Source organism: Atta cephalotes, assembly GCF_000143395.1.
Source record: "Atta cephalotes unplaced genomic scaffold scaffold00017, whole genome shotgun sequence".
NCBI lineage: Eukaryota > Metazoa > Arthropoda > Insecta > Hymenoptera > Formicidae > Atta > Atta cephalotes.
The window spans coordinates 686,427-702,265 of NW_012130081.1; the positions used below are offsets into that span (position 1 = coordinate 686,427).

At 28.7% G+C, this 15,839-nt stretch overlaps 1 protein-coding gene across 1 annotated transcript in view; it reads right to left on the reverse strand.

Moving 5' to 3' along the window:
* Positions 1-15,839, reverse strand: part of LOC105618478 (voltage-dependent L-type calcium channel subunit beta-1) — an 84,061-nt gene that overhangs the window by 12,977 nt on the left and 55,245 nt on the right. The gene's annotated exons all lie outside the window — the stretch shown is intronic.

Sequence of the window (15,839 nt, forward strand, 5' to 3'; positions counted from 1 at the left end):
TTCTGAAAAATATTTTTTGTGATTAAAATCTTTATTTTAATAGAATCACCTACCGGTAAATTTTTTAAATTTGTACATGTTAATATATATTAAAATGTAATGCCTACTTTTATGTCAGTCTTCTAAACATTTCAAGGTAAATTTCATCTCTTGAAAATAGCTTACTTAAACAGTATTTATTTATTCTGTGTAAGACAACGTTAACTGTGACTTTGTCCGCGAGACCGTGAATGATAAAGCCCTACGACGCAGTTCATTACGTCTATTACGTCCTACAAGTATCGACGCAGATTACCTTGTAACAAAGGAAATCAGTCTAGCAAGTTAATTAGTTTCTGTTAAGATTAAATGAATCGATCGAGCATAGGGAAGCAAGACTTACGCAGGCTCAATGTTCGTCATAAGCAACAAATTAAGATCAGAACAAGCTTCAATTTGCATATCAATTAGAGAAGTGAGCGATTTATTAAATATTTATTAAGTATTTCAATTATTTATTAAGTATTTCAATTAATTTAATGTTATGTATGTTGTTCGATTGTACTTATGTCTACAAATATGATTATGTAATCAATATAACAAATAATTATGTATTCACACACAGTATAACAAATTCATATAATCTCCAAAATTTTTATTTTAAAAACATCTTTTTATATATTTGTTATTATAGATTTATCTCTACAGTTCCTCTATTAAAAAATTATAGTTTTTCATTTAATGAAAATATGAAATATATTTCCTACATTAATTCCTTTTATGTGAAATTATTTTTACGTTAACAGTAATTATAATTTCACAGCAGTGGATATGTGCAGAATACATTTATTTAATGTTGACAGAATTTTCTTTTGCTTAAAGCACGTATCTTTCCAAATAGAAAAAAGCAGGCTAAAATGAAGATTTTACTCATATATGGAAATGTTTTTTATTTCCCAGTTTAATTATATTTAGGATTGTAATGAAAATTCTGTTATATTATGATAGTCAGTCATTTAATCATATAAAGTATCATTAATTTTTATTTAATCATTTGATTAATTCTATTCAGTTTCCAGTAATAAGTTATTTCTATTACTTCTATAGGATTACTTCTATAGGATTTTTCTTTCTTCAAAAAAGCTTTTCGACGAATAAACTTACTCGGTTGACATATCGTAGCTATGCCAACGACCTTTCATGTCCTATTCTTATAAATATTTAAATATATACGTATATAAATATATCTGTACAAAAAGAAACTTGAGCTTCTAATATTTGTAGAACAATAATAAGAGATTATCTTTAATAAAATAGATTGATATGATGGAAATATACATAAATAATATTCTAAAAAAAATATTACAATTATATAAGACAATTATTCTTAGTAAAAAGTGTCTTTCTAGAACATTATGTTGTATATATAAGTATTAATTTATCTTATCTTTCTCAAAATTCTTTTAATGTGGATTCAATGTATGATGGACTCAAAATAATTAATAAATATGTTGTATTTATAACATTTTAAAGGCGTTACGGAAGAGAGAACGATTATTACACTTATATACGCATATTCTTATGACATTTTTAATATTTGAATGACCGCATTAGTAATGCCTACTTATCTTTGAAAATCTTGTTTTTCTAATATTGCTACATTTTTAATTAAAAAATTTAATTACAAAAAGCAATTATTCGACATCATTACACAAAGGACCAAGAAATATCAGTATTTGTAGTTATTCATGTATATTCTCAGGACTAAAGTCGATTCACGAAGCAATAGAAATAATCATGACAAGTTTGTATATTCCATAATTCAAATCGCCTGTTTAAAGAAAAAGCATTTAGGTAATTGATAGTTAAAGCATATACCATAAAATTAAGAACTATTTCAAATATCAATTATCATAATAATGTCGATGAAAAAATTGATGCACATAAAATTTAGCAATAATTATGTAGAAATTTCTTTTTCAATTGTCAATAAATTACAAATTCTAAATTATTAATGTTAATGTAAAAAAATGGAAGCCTCTTTGCAGAATCTAATTAATAAAATTTAAAAGATATTTCGAAAGATGTATTGCAAGTAAAAGAAGTGTACTAAGGATAAAGATTAACTCCAAGGCCAGTAGAGCATACTACCGATCCGCAAAGTTTGATTTTACACTAAAAAAGGAAAGTAAACCTCGATCGAGAGCGCGATCGGCGTAAATCGCTACACTGCAACGATAGCACGGATGATCGCTTCTGCTTTACGCCACATTGCCTAATACGATTGCCTTGAACGATATATATATATATATATATTGCGAAATATCCTATATGTCTAGGAAGCGGCGCGTCTTTGACGCGTTCAAACTCATTCTCTTGCGCCTCCTTGCTCAAAGTATGGTCACGATAATCGGTTATTTTTATAGGAGACCTTCCTGACTATATGGAATCCCTTGATAACTTTAAGTTTAACTAGAGTTATCCCCTTTGATGGAGGGAAATAAAAAGATAAGTACTGTTATTCCTATATTATAAACACATTCCTATTTATCACAGCCTTGTGAGGGAAATGGAAAGAAAAAGAATAATAAATCAAGAGCATAACATAAAAAAAAAAATAAAATTGAAACAATTTTATTTCTACAATTATTTTGTTTACTTTTATAACTATTTAAATGATTATGAAAGAAAATGACACAGTGCCAAACATTTTAACAAATCTTGCATATTAATCTAAATATTTTTAAATACTGTAGCAAATAAAAAAGTTTATATAACATTAATTTCATTAACATTAATTTATGGAAAAATAACAAATCATTCTTATTATTCCTTCTGCTTTTGCCCAACAAAAAATTATTGAAATTCTCGTTTTTCAGTATACCTGAGTAAATAGCTTGTTGTAGCCGGAATTGTGTTGATTGTACCCGATCATCGCCGGGATTCACCACCATGGACGCCAGAGTTGTTCTTCTGATAGTGCTTAATTCGCCTTCGCCCCAATTTGGAGCCGAAATTTATCGGGCTAATGCTCTAAGCTCTCACTTAGCCCACGCTACCGCATGGCTACTCTCATCAAAATTTGTCTCTATTGCACTGATATTTCACGCCGCTACGCCATATTGAATGGCGCAGTGGCACAAAGTTTCGGAGCTTTCCTCAGACACGTCGTATCTTAAGCTTTTTTCGCTTTCGTTTGCAAGCCATCCAAATACTTAATCTTGAATCTTATTCTACTTGTAAAAGATCGTTATTATCATCCCATGATGACAAATTACGTTTCACGTTCATAACGAGCAATAAATTCAATTTAAAATATTCACTTTTCTAATAGTCCTCTGCAAGACAAAGTGTAAATGGACTATAAAAATTGAATGTCTAAAAGATATAATAAAAAAAATAAGAAACACAAACGTAGATAAATTACAATGGACGAACGCAGGCGTAATTTAATAAGATAATTGAGTATCAAGAAGTATCAAAATTCATTATTCATAGTTTACATGTACATGTAAGTATAATATTATATGCGTGCGCGCGCGCGCGCGCGCGCGCGCGTGTGTGTGTGTGTGTGTGTGTGTGTGTGTGTATGTGTGCGCGCGCGCGCAGCTTTCTAACAAAAAAAATTTATCTTATTTTCTAAGAGTTTCCGAAAGAAATTGAATTTGATTTTGGTTTCGAGTATCAAAATTTTTAAATTTAAATTTTAAGTAAATAATCTGATTATTATGCAATTCTAGGAAGTTTTTAGAAAATTTTGGGATCTGTTTTTTGTGGTTGAACTACACTTTTGGAATTTAAAATGAGATAGATATATGTTTAATATTTGGCAAAAAGAGAGAAAGAGAATTCTAGTGTAAGTCTAGTGCAGGAATAAAAAACAAACGTTTGATATCATTAAGTTTAAATGTCACTTGAAGTTGCCGAATTTCAAACAGATAATAACTTTAATGAAAGATCTAATGCCAGCCATAGATAATAATCAAAATTTGGAAGTCAATTTAAAAATTAGTATGAATTGCGTAACAAAAATAAGTTTCAAATAAAACAAAACTGAAAATTTAATTTGCAATTTAAAATTCCCTGAAATCAAGTTTTATAATAATCAATTATCTTTTTGAGAAATTCTATCCACTTTATTGGATTCACCGTTCTAAATTTGTTATTGTTGACCTCAAAGCATCAAATTATTCAATAGATTAAGTTTTATAAAAATCAAACGGCAGCTTATAAAATAAAAGGAAGTGACCCCAAATGGGGTCGCCCATCCACAAAGAGTTAAAATCTTTCTGATAAAATTTTTTTTATAAATAAAACATAGTTTACTGACTTTCAAAATATTTAATATAAAGACTTGCAAAAGTTTTTTAATTTGTAATTTACATATAAATAAATATGTATAAAAAATTTTCTTTAATAATTGTTCTTTAAAAAAATATTAAAATTTGCTTTGAAAGTCGCTTTCTAGATAAAAGCTAGCATTTAAATTTAGCACAGTATTGACTTCCAGGTGTTATATATTGCAATGTGCTGTCATAAAAATATATCGTACAATACTCTAAAATTAGGCAAGAAAGAACAAAATGGAATTGTCTAAATCTATCCTTATTCTGCAATTGATCTGGTCAAATTTATTTGTGAAGAAAGCTTGGAAGAATTACGAAGAAGTTAATGCCACTCCCTAAAATTGTCTGCTCCATATCGTCAAAAATATACACATAGCATGAAGCATCAATAAATTACTCAGCAACGAGATATGAGATAGAAGATAAAAATATCTCGTATATTAAGTTAATGATAATGAATAATGGATTGTATCACTTGTTCTTATCTATATTTGTAGCAGAATATTCTAAAAGTTTAGAAGTTTTATATTCTTAATTATTTAGTTTATAAATTGTAATTATTATTAACGGAGTTTATGGATATAAATTATACTACTTTGTACCAAAAAGGCTATATGAATTCACGGAGTCATTACTATATTAATACATAATATTTAAACAATATTTTAAAAATATTTATTCATATTTTTATATATTAAATAAATATTTAAAAAGTATTTTTTTTTAATATTATGTGGTGATTGAATAATTTTATTGACTCTAAATAATTTTCATATAAAGATTGATAAAATTATAATAAAGTTTAATTAAAATAATAACGTCACGTTAATAAATTGGCTTCTGCTTGAATAATCATTGAAAATACATTTAATATGACTTCTATTATTTCTAACGGAGTCTATAACTCAATATAAAGTCTTCACTATTTTGTACACGCGATCAGTATCTGTTCCATTGAAATATTCATAATAATTGCAAATTGATTGGAAATTTTGTTAATTGTAATTCAAGAATTTTATCAAGTTTATGTTTTATATCAATCAAAGATCGTGAATTCTGTATGTCGGATCTCATATATGTCAATTAAAATAAATTATTTAACACAATTGCAATAATTTATTTATTTTTCTCATAGAAAATATCGAAGACACTAATATTATACTGCAAAAATGAGAAAGTAATATAGATTTTTCCAATTATCTAGAATTAAAAAAAAATGTGCTCTCCTTTATCTTCTCTTATTTTTAAAAAAGAAATTTAATAAAAAATCAATTTTATAAAAGATTTAATACACACTGCAATTTTAATATTTAATGAGTGTAACTTAAGATCATTTTATTCGTCACAAAAATAATAATTAATAATCATTAATAATTATTTATTATTATCTCCATTATTATCCTATATTAATCATTATCTCCATTCATGAGAATTTATAAGTCTACTTTAATTTGTAAGTAAATTGTGGGATTTGGTAATAATCGTTGTGCGAGTAAAAAAACAAATTTTTTTTATAGCTACTATCTTCTTTAAATTGGCTCAGATTCAAAATAGTGTTGTTCTATTTTATCTGACTCAATTACAGAAACATTTAACAAATTTTTCAATTGGTTATCTATAATATAATTATATTAATATAACTGAAAGTTCTCAAGATAGGTGAGATCGTTTCCAATTATATTTATATAAATTGACTCTTTCGATGGAATTTAGAATTTTCAAAGATGAATTATTAGAAAATCTTAATCAAATTAGACAAGAAAATCATATGTAAGTGATATTTTTATACGTATAATTAAACAAAAGCTTTTGGAGCAAATAATTTTAAAATCTAGCGTTCTCTTTCCAGTAACCACTCAACTTATGTTTTCTATCATAATCCTTAACTGCAATATATTGTAATGCACTTTCTATAAATATTTATATCTCTAAAAGAATCAATTTGAATGTTATACATGTTATAAAGTTGTTGCTTTTTTATAAATAGAATGAATTTCTTTCAAACAGACCAAAGCAATTTATAATACAAAATTTTTTAAGAAAACTTTGTTTTACATTATAAAATTCTGTTAAAATAAAAAATAAATGTGTAATTAAAATAAGCTGTCCTTCTTTTTATAACTATCAACAAGATGCATTGGAGAATTAAGAATTTAATTTACTGCTGGTAATTTTTCTATTATTACTATTTTCAAAATGAAACTTAATTTTTTAAACACTTTTGCCACACCTTTAAAAAAATAACAATGCTAACGTATAATTGCAATGAAAATATAAAAATTGAATTAGAGATGCAAAATAACCTTTTATAAGAGAATTAAACATCGAGCGTTGTCACGCAATTCCCCGATCACCTCATTAATCTAGATAATTAATTAATTCATAGAAACAACTTCATAAATAACTTTGTTATTAACTTCGTCAGTCGTAATCAAAAGTATAATTTGAAGAAACACGAAATTGATTCTTGAATTATCAATACATTTCTAGATAATCGATACTGTTGACCTTCTTAGAAATCTGTGCCTTTGAATTTGTTACTCGGTTTAAATTTCGATATATATACCCGAAAATGATATATTAATAAATAATAATAAAAGAGAGAGAGAGAGAGAGAGAGAGAGAGAGAGTAGTTATTTAATTTAATTTTTAAAATTAAACAAAAAGATTACAATTAATAAAAGGCAAGAGAAAAGTAAGAAAAAAAATGTAATCTGTATTTTGTCTAAGAAATATATAAAAAAATGTACAATATTTTTATGGAAGATTTTTAAATTTAGGCACGAAACATTTTTATACTAATTTTTTTACATGCTCTATTTAAAAACTTCATCCGTTTCTTTTTATGAATTTCGGTTAAATAAACAAAACGAGTGACATCATTATAGCATCTGTAATATTTGCTAGTTTAATTTTTAGCATTTTTCTAAATTTTTAACTATAAAACTTTTCCTTTCTCTTTTCAATAACACTGTGCCAGATTAAACCAAATCTAGTTTCTTTAGCAGATCAATAAACCATTTTTCTCTGAGCCATTATTCCCTTTTATTAATTATTCGAAATTATAATTCTCACAAAAAACGTCAAACGAAGTGATATCCATATTATATAATAGATAAAATCCAGTTTACAAATCGAAATTTTTCATTGTAAAACTCGTGCTTAAGTCGCTAAACTGATGATACACCACAGCACTGTGGCGCTTGAAAGCAGGTCAACGACATCATGCAACCTCGAGTGCAGTTACCACATTCCAATTCGCTGGTCGATCGACAAATAGCTCCAATCGGCCTTGTCAATTTTCATCTGCGGACGTCTGCGTTCGTCCTGCTAATTCTTATCTTATCGTTTACACCGTACTCTTTACGAACCTTCTCCCACATAAAACTTCTAGCACCAAACAAATCACGTTTTCTCATCTTGACAACCCTTCCTTCTTCTCGACATGAAGGAGCACCTTATTTCAAAAATATTAAAAATATTTGTGCACCACACGTATCCGCTTCTTTCCAATCGATCACTCCGGTTTCACTAATTGTAAGTATATTCAAATATCTAAAACAAATTCTATTATTACGAATTTCAAGAACTTTTTCAATTACAATTAAAAAATAATAGGCCCGGTTTGCATCGCGCTTATTCGCGGCACGCTATCTTTCATCTCCGCGAGTTTTCACTGCTGCAAGTCTTCACGGTAATGGTAAACTGCGAGAGCGATAGTCGGAGGTGCTGCACGGACTGACTCTACATAGTCTTTGCGACCGTGTGCGCCTTGTGGCTGGGTCGCCGTTTCTCTGGCAATGCCATTTTGTGACTCGTCCGTATGCGGGCGCCACTGAGGATGGTCGGACGACACCCCCATTACTATATCGATCCGAGGGGTGCTCCGTTCTCAGCTCCGCTCCGCTCCGCTGCGTCCTCCTCCGCAAACCACCCGGAGCGCGACCCGCACGACAACGCCAGGCCACTGCACCCTGACGGTAACGTGTCCTACCAGTTGTACATGTATACAGTGTTGTTCAAGAATAACCAACTAATCGTGAAGAGTTGAATCGCTGAACTCACACAATCGTGGAAATAAGAACAATTGTTTCTTGAGTTACATCACACATATATTAAATAAATACATAGATATAAATATAAAAAGAAAAAATCAGAATATAAACATTCCCATTTTTTCTTCTTGTATTTATATTTATTTTTACTAATATGATCTTTTTAATATAGCCAACTAGTTAATTTATTAGAACTAGTTAATTTATTAGAATATAATAAGTTATTAAAAATATGATTAGTGTAGCTAATCATAGTATAAATCAACTATTCTATTTTTTTAAATAATGTGGTTAGATAATACGGAAAATTTTAAATTTTCCTATTTGCACAACTGTAAAAAATTATTTAATTTGGTGTGGAAATAAATCTTATGCGCTGATAATAATATGCGATGAATAACACAGTTCTCTTATCAAGTTTGATTTTAATATATAATAATATATCACTCAGTTGGTCCTTTAATTATCGTTAGCATTACACGTTGGAATGAAACAATGTTGATTTCTTTTCAAAACCAATCTATTTTTATTCACCGCATGATTGTATAAGTGTCCATATGTTATAAACAGGGGAAATTGCAGATAAAAAGAATTACTCTTATCTCAAGCAATATCGATCCATGACATATTCTTTGTACCACATATATCCATCTATTGTATTACTTCGACGAATCAGTACTTACATAGTTTTCTGATTGCAAGCAATGATAAATTTTTTATAGACATTGTTGTTCCTATAATTCAAAAGAAGAATTATGTTTATATCGCAACATTTTCAGTTGATAATTACTTTCGCTTCCCATAAATATTTTACACACGAGTGTCGTTAATGTATACAACAAAAAAATTTAGCTAAGTAACTTTGCATATTCTTTGATAATAGCAATAAAAATAAAATGCATCAAATAAAAATAATAATGTTAAAAATAGTAAAGAATTAAACTATTTTCTGTCGGTTTCATTCGACACACACATACACACACACACACGCACGCACGCGCGCGCGCGCGCACGCACAACGCACGCACGCACATACACACACACACACACACACTGCAAATCTAGATCATTTATGTAGGTCATGTAGAGTGCGTGCGCGTGCCGCCCCCTTCGCTTTTAGTGCTAGGACCTTCGGTTTTATAGTCAACTCTGAAGGTTACTGCAGATGTTACTTCATACTTCTTTTTTTCTTACTTCGCTATTTTCATTGTTTAAAGTCGCCATTTCTGATTTTTAGAATTTATATCTCTTTCATTTATACAATTTTGATAAATTTAAATTTAAATTCTGTAGACCTGTTTGTTTAAAAAAATTCAAAATCGTTCGATTATTTCGAAGATAAAAAAAGAGTAAAAAATCCGAGACACCCTGTAGATATATGTCGAGTAATAGCTTCGATCTCGAAATCATAGTTCATAAATAAATGATCGGTGAAACTATACGAGCATGACGGCAGCTCCTTTCATCGCGGTCACGTGGCATAAAAATAAAATTTAAGAGCATTGTGCTTGCAAAGATAGAACGCGCATGCTCGCGATACCAATTAGCACACGCTTTCATAAACATTTATCTATACGATTTTACGAATAAATAGCACTTTAATAAAAATACAATATTATGATTGCTAAATAAAGTATCTTTTATACACTATATATCGATAGTATCAATCTATTTCTATTTCGTTTCTTACAATATCATCACCTTTATCAGTAAGTATTTATTAAATATTTTCCAATCTCTTAATTTATGATTCTAATCTCTTAAAATATAAGACATTTACTGCAAAAGGTTTTGTCACAATTGCGATAATTTTCAGAGATCGAAAGACACAGTTGTTATTTCAGTAAAAATTTTTGACATTATTTTAGTATCTAGTCATTTTTCCTCAAAAATAGATCTGATATTATACAAATAACTTTGTTAACTAATAACAATTATGAAATACTATAAAAGTATTTGATTTACCCTTCTTCTTTCGAAAGGTTTGTAATGCTCCCGTCTCGTTGGACGCCGTAAATGTGCCATCTTGAAAGATCCAAGTTGGTGTATAGAAAAGATAGGTGAACTAAAGATATTGCGATGCTCGTTGTTACCGAGGAAAAGAAGGTATCTGTCACGCGCGTCCCCAGTCGACTGGAGCAGTTTTCGTCAGCTTCGCGAGTCCGTCAACTTCCGACACGAGATCCGAGTTCTGGTTCGGAGCCGCATTTATCACGACCTACCGTTTGTCTTCATTTAATTTGTTCGACACAAATACACGGCACAAACACATCTATTCCATGTAGAATAGATGCATCAAAATAAGACTATCCGTCGATTTAGCACTTGATCAAAGATTCAAGAAACAAAGTTATCACTTCTCGCAATAATTATATAAAAAAACAAATGACAGTTTTTTTTACAATTAGTTAAAGATTTGTTATAATTGTTTACTGGATTATTATGCAAAAATTTTCTTTGTATATGTATGGTATACATTTAACTCTATAATAATAATTAGTTTTCTTTTTTGTCTGTATTCACATTTATAATGTAGTGTAATTCTCAATCCAAATTTATGATGCTATTTGATCTGATTGAATAAATTCCATGTTTATCAAATTTTTTTATTTTGTTTTATTTTTTTATTTTGTACTAAACGCCAATTTTGATTTTTTTTAAATATCTTTGTTTTCAAATTTTTCATTTTGAGACAAACCAGTCGATCGTTTAATAAAGTTGTCTAATAATACAAATGACGTAACTACATTTGATAATTTTACTGAGTAACTTATGAGAAAATAGGTATCTAATACTACACTACACCTTCTCGAAAATTGGAAACTATTCCTTTAGAATCGTCCGATCTTTGGATCGATGCCGACAAGTTAATGTAACAGTCTTTGACATCCTCTCTCTTCAAGAGTGAGTATATCAGACATATAAATCTTTAGCCCTGACCTTGACTCATCAGAATCAATTTTTAGCATCAAAAATGAAACGAAATTAAGGCAAATGATAAATTTTACATCTATTTAAAAAAATTGCATTTTGAGTTATATAAATCGATCAAAATTCTTACCTTTAATTTTGTAATGCAGAATGTAAAATTAAATTAAATTAAATTAAAATATTGATAATCATGTGTTCCAAATTAGCTACATTTAACTATGTAGAAATTTTGTTAAATTTGGAGATTATATCGTTAAATAAAGATCTGTTAAAAATATGATTTCATAATAAATTATATATCAGTTTTTAATATTTATATAATAATTCTTAGAGACAAAAATCTGGATGTTAAATCATGATAACCCAATAAGCAATTTTGAAAAATTTCAATAAAGGCGGTGATTAATCATGTATTCTACACACTTGCGCAAAGTCCTCGATCAATCTGTCCGTCAATAAACTACTTTTTAATCATGTGCGACATGTGAAATTTCACTCCACTATGTTAACACCAAATCGATCACTTTGTTATCCAGTTGCAGCGGTACAAATGTCATATGTTCATTTCCCACAGGGCTCTAAAATTTCCATTGGGATAACATACCCTAGTAACCCGAGTAATCACATCGACGGAAAATTTTCTTTGTTTTTTCCGGTTTACAATTTTCAAAAAGCGTATTTTTTTTCTTGAGTTATAGATCCGATCTATCGACTAATGATTTTTAGGATCCGATGCGAGACAAGCTCGGTATGGATTTGCTTGTAATACTGGTGAGTCGAGGAGCTTTTAGAACGCATCACGACCTCCTCCGCTATAAATAAAACGGCTGCCACACCGAAAATCTCTGCCAGCGAAATGGGTAACGTCGATTCGCCGTAATTTTCCTTGTAGAACCTCACAAAATTTTCCGGCTGACGAGAGTTAGCCGAAATAAATTGTGTCGCTAGCTTCTTCGGATGCTGAACGTATTGATTTGCCAAGAAACATCCTTGGTGTCTTCTTTATATACGATTTGAATTTTTTCTCCATATCCATGTTTCATCTATGTCAAATACAATAATATAAATACTAAGATTTTTGTGACTCTTCATGATTTATTTTTTATTTTTTCTAAATGGTCTTTTTTGCTTTAAATTTTGTTGGAGATTTTTAGCGAATCTAATTTTAACAGTTTATTTCAGAATTTCATAATTATTTTTGTGCTTAAAATTGTATTTCCTAGAAGTGTTTTGGATATTCTATTGCCAATTGGCTCATCAATGGTAAATTTATATGAATGTGTACAGAATTTGCTAAGATAAATGTATGAATTTTTGAATGTATTCGAAGATACTTATTTTAAAAAATAAAGTTTTATAATTTCAAGACAAATTTCTTTTCTTTATATTCTAAAATTGCAACTTCTTTCCAGATAGCAGACACACGTCATTTATGTTTTTATTATTTATTTCTGTCATTTCTTTAAGAAGAGATTATCTTATTACACTGAAGATAAATTATAAATATATTCAGTAAAATAATAAATATGGATAAGCCAAAAATTAACAATAATTAAATAAGAAACTTACTTTTAGATTGTAATATCAATCAAAATGAAGCATTATAGTGCAAAACTAGAATATTATAATATTATATCATAATGAAGTGAAATGACATCTTCAGTAAAACTATAATCATTGGTTTTTATAACACAGTTATTTTTGCCACTTTACATTATTAGAATCTACGAACATGCTTATGTATTTGACGTCAGAATGGCGTATGTTTACTAATTATTAAGCATGAGCAAGATTATTAAAGCATAAGCAATTAAAAAAGTAATACTAAAAAAATGATATCAATAATACGAAATTTTCGTTGAATATACAGCCTTGACTATATAGTATAAAAAAAAAAATTCCTCACAAATTGGCATAAATATTCTATATTGAAAGAAAAGCAAAATAAAAAACAGGAATTTGAAAAATGATACTTATTTTATAACAATTTTATAAATATTTTGTTAATTATTGTTTAGTTTTTATTATCATCTTTTCCAAAAAATGCAATAAATTGAAAGTTTTTACTTTCTTATATAGATTTCCTATATAGATTATATATTTCATGATTAATTAGAAAGATTACATGAAATTAATCAAGATTTCTTCTCTGTAGATAAACTTTTACATTTTCTGTTTTTCTTCTTTTCTTCTCATAATCAATGCTTAATTATGTTTCAATTTTATTTTAAGTAAAAAAAATGTAATGAAATTGTACTTAATCAATGTACTTAATCATGATTGTCACGATAAGTTCGAGATGACGTTATCTTGACCTTATCATGATTCTTATGTGTTACTTGCGGAAGAAGCTAATAAAAATTCAAGAAGAAACAGAATAATGTTGTCTTTTTCAAAGATTTTAAAATATTATCTCTGTTGGATAACCAAATAATATTCGAGATAACTACAGTAGATGTATGCTGTGCCAACAGTTACAATAGTATACTCTGTTTAACCAGACCTTCGGTACTAACGAAGAGATATGCTACTTGCTGTTTTATCGACGGATGTTAATGTAGTTCTCGTCTAAAAACATTTTGTACATTCTTGTCAGATGTCTGCACCATATAACTTTACAATTTACATCGATTTCAAATTATTTACATCACTAAAAATAACATCTCGTTTTTAGTAAATATCTTATTGTTGTTTATAAGTAAATTTTAATTAGTTCAATTAAAATATAAAAAGTTTAATTAGCTAACTTCAAATCATATTTATTTATAATTAATAATAATAATTTTTTAAAGCAATTTTTAAAGCAATTTTTTAAAATTATTCTCAAAAATCACTGAAAATTACAAAATATATTTATATTTATCAGTATATGTAAATATAACATAAGTTTTCTGGAGGATGATCGAGATGTTTTGAAATAATCAAGAAAGATAAAAAGCGATTGTATCTTTGCTTTTTATACCACGTAACTTTACGAGGTTATTTCTCTCGCAGCGGCAAAAAATATATTCATCAATATTATAAATCCTCTTCCAAACACAATTGAAAACTCTTCCACTTCTTAAAAATCTTATGAATAATAAGATATTAACTCCTTTTAAACAAACAAATCATCAAAGTTTTTTCAAGAATTGCTTTTTAAATCTTTTTAGAGAGACTGTTTCTGTATTGTGTTGTTTAAATAATGGACACTGTCGTCGAGCAGAATGTCTCTCTTCAGGAAGAATCGATGTCACGCTAAATATATAAAGAGCTGAAAATCTTTGCTTAACAGCCGGGTGAACGACGCGCGCCTCTCTTAGGCGCTGTTATACTTATTTCCCGCTTTAATTATTCAGCGTTCCGGCATTTCCGCTGGTATTTTCGTTGCCGTACAGCCGGATCAGCCGCATCGTATGCACACATAAATAAGAGGCGTCGTGTATTATAAGATAAGATTTACTAGTAATCCAGCTCTCGTACTATGCGTAATGGAATGTGAGCATAATGGAATGTTCTTGACAAACATCTGAGCAGATGACAAATGCAATCGAAATAAAATTACGTTCTTCTTTTTGTAAATTAAATTATCAAATTATTATTCTCTCCATTTGCTCAGTAAATTACAAAGAAATTGAATATTGTGAAAGAGATAGTCGTTCCTAATATAAAATATTTAATAAACATAAATATATCGCTTATTCGCTAATAATCATACACCTTAAAAAACAAAGTTCTCCTGAAAATGAGTTTGAATATTTTAAGTCATAAAAAGATTGTAAATTTTGGAGTAAAAAAAAGTAATTATAGAGAAATAATAATATGTTCTTAAATATATTTCTTTATTTTTATGTTTCTTCTTTTTTTCTGCAAACAACTCCAAAATTTTCAAATTATTATTATAGTAATTTATTATTATAGTTATTATTATAGTAAAATAAGTGATATAATGAATATGTAAATAAAAAAATCTCCCAAAATTGAGATTGATGAAAATTGAGATTTATTGATTTTATTTTGGCAATGTTCGCGAATTCAAAATAGCAATTTGTAAATTATACTGTTGTTATAGCGAACGAGTGATAATATAATATATGAATAAAGAAAAAAATTTTCTGCTAAAATTGAAAATTTTTTTTATTGATTTTATATTTGTTCATATTCACGAGTTTAAGACGAAGGATTATAACTAACAAGCTCGTTCATCTTTACTGCGTATACTGTTCAGTCGCGTTGTTAGCGCGCACCTGCACCTGCTTTGCTTCTCTTTCACGGTTACATCATCGCTGTCGCTTCCGGAAATATAGGCCGTTTTGACACGTTGCTCAAGGCAGATTTAGAATTCTGTCTGGCCCTACGAGAAAAGAGAGAAAAGAGAGAAAAGAGAGAGAGAGAGAGAGAGAGAGAGAGAGAGAGAGAGAGAGAGAGAGACGACGTCGTCGTCGTGTCGTACGTACCGTACCGGTACGTTTACGTTTTACGTTTACGTTACGTACGTACGTACGACGACGTACGTACGTACGTACCGTACCGACCGCGTCGTTCGTCG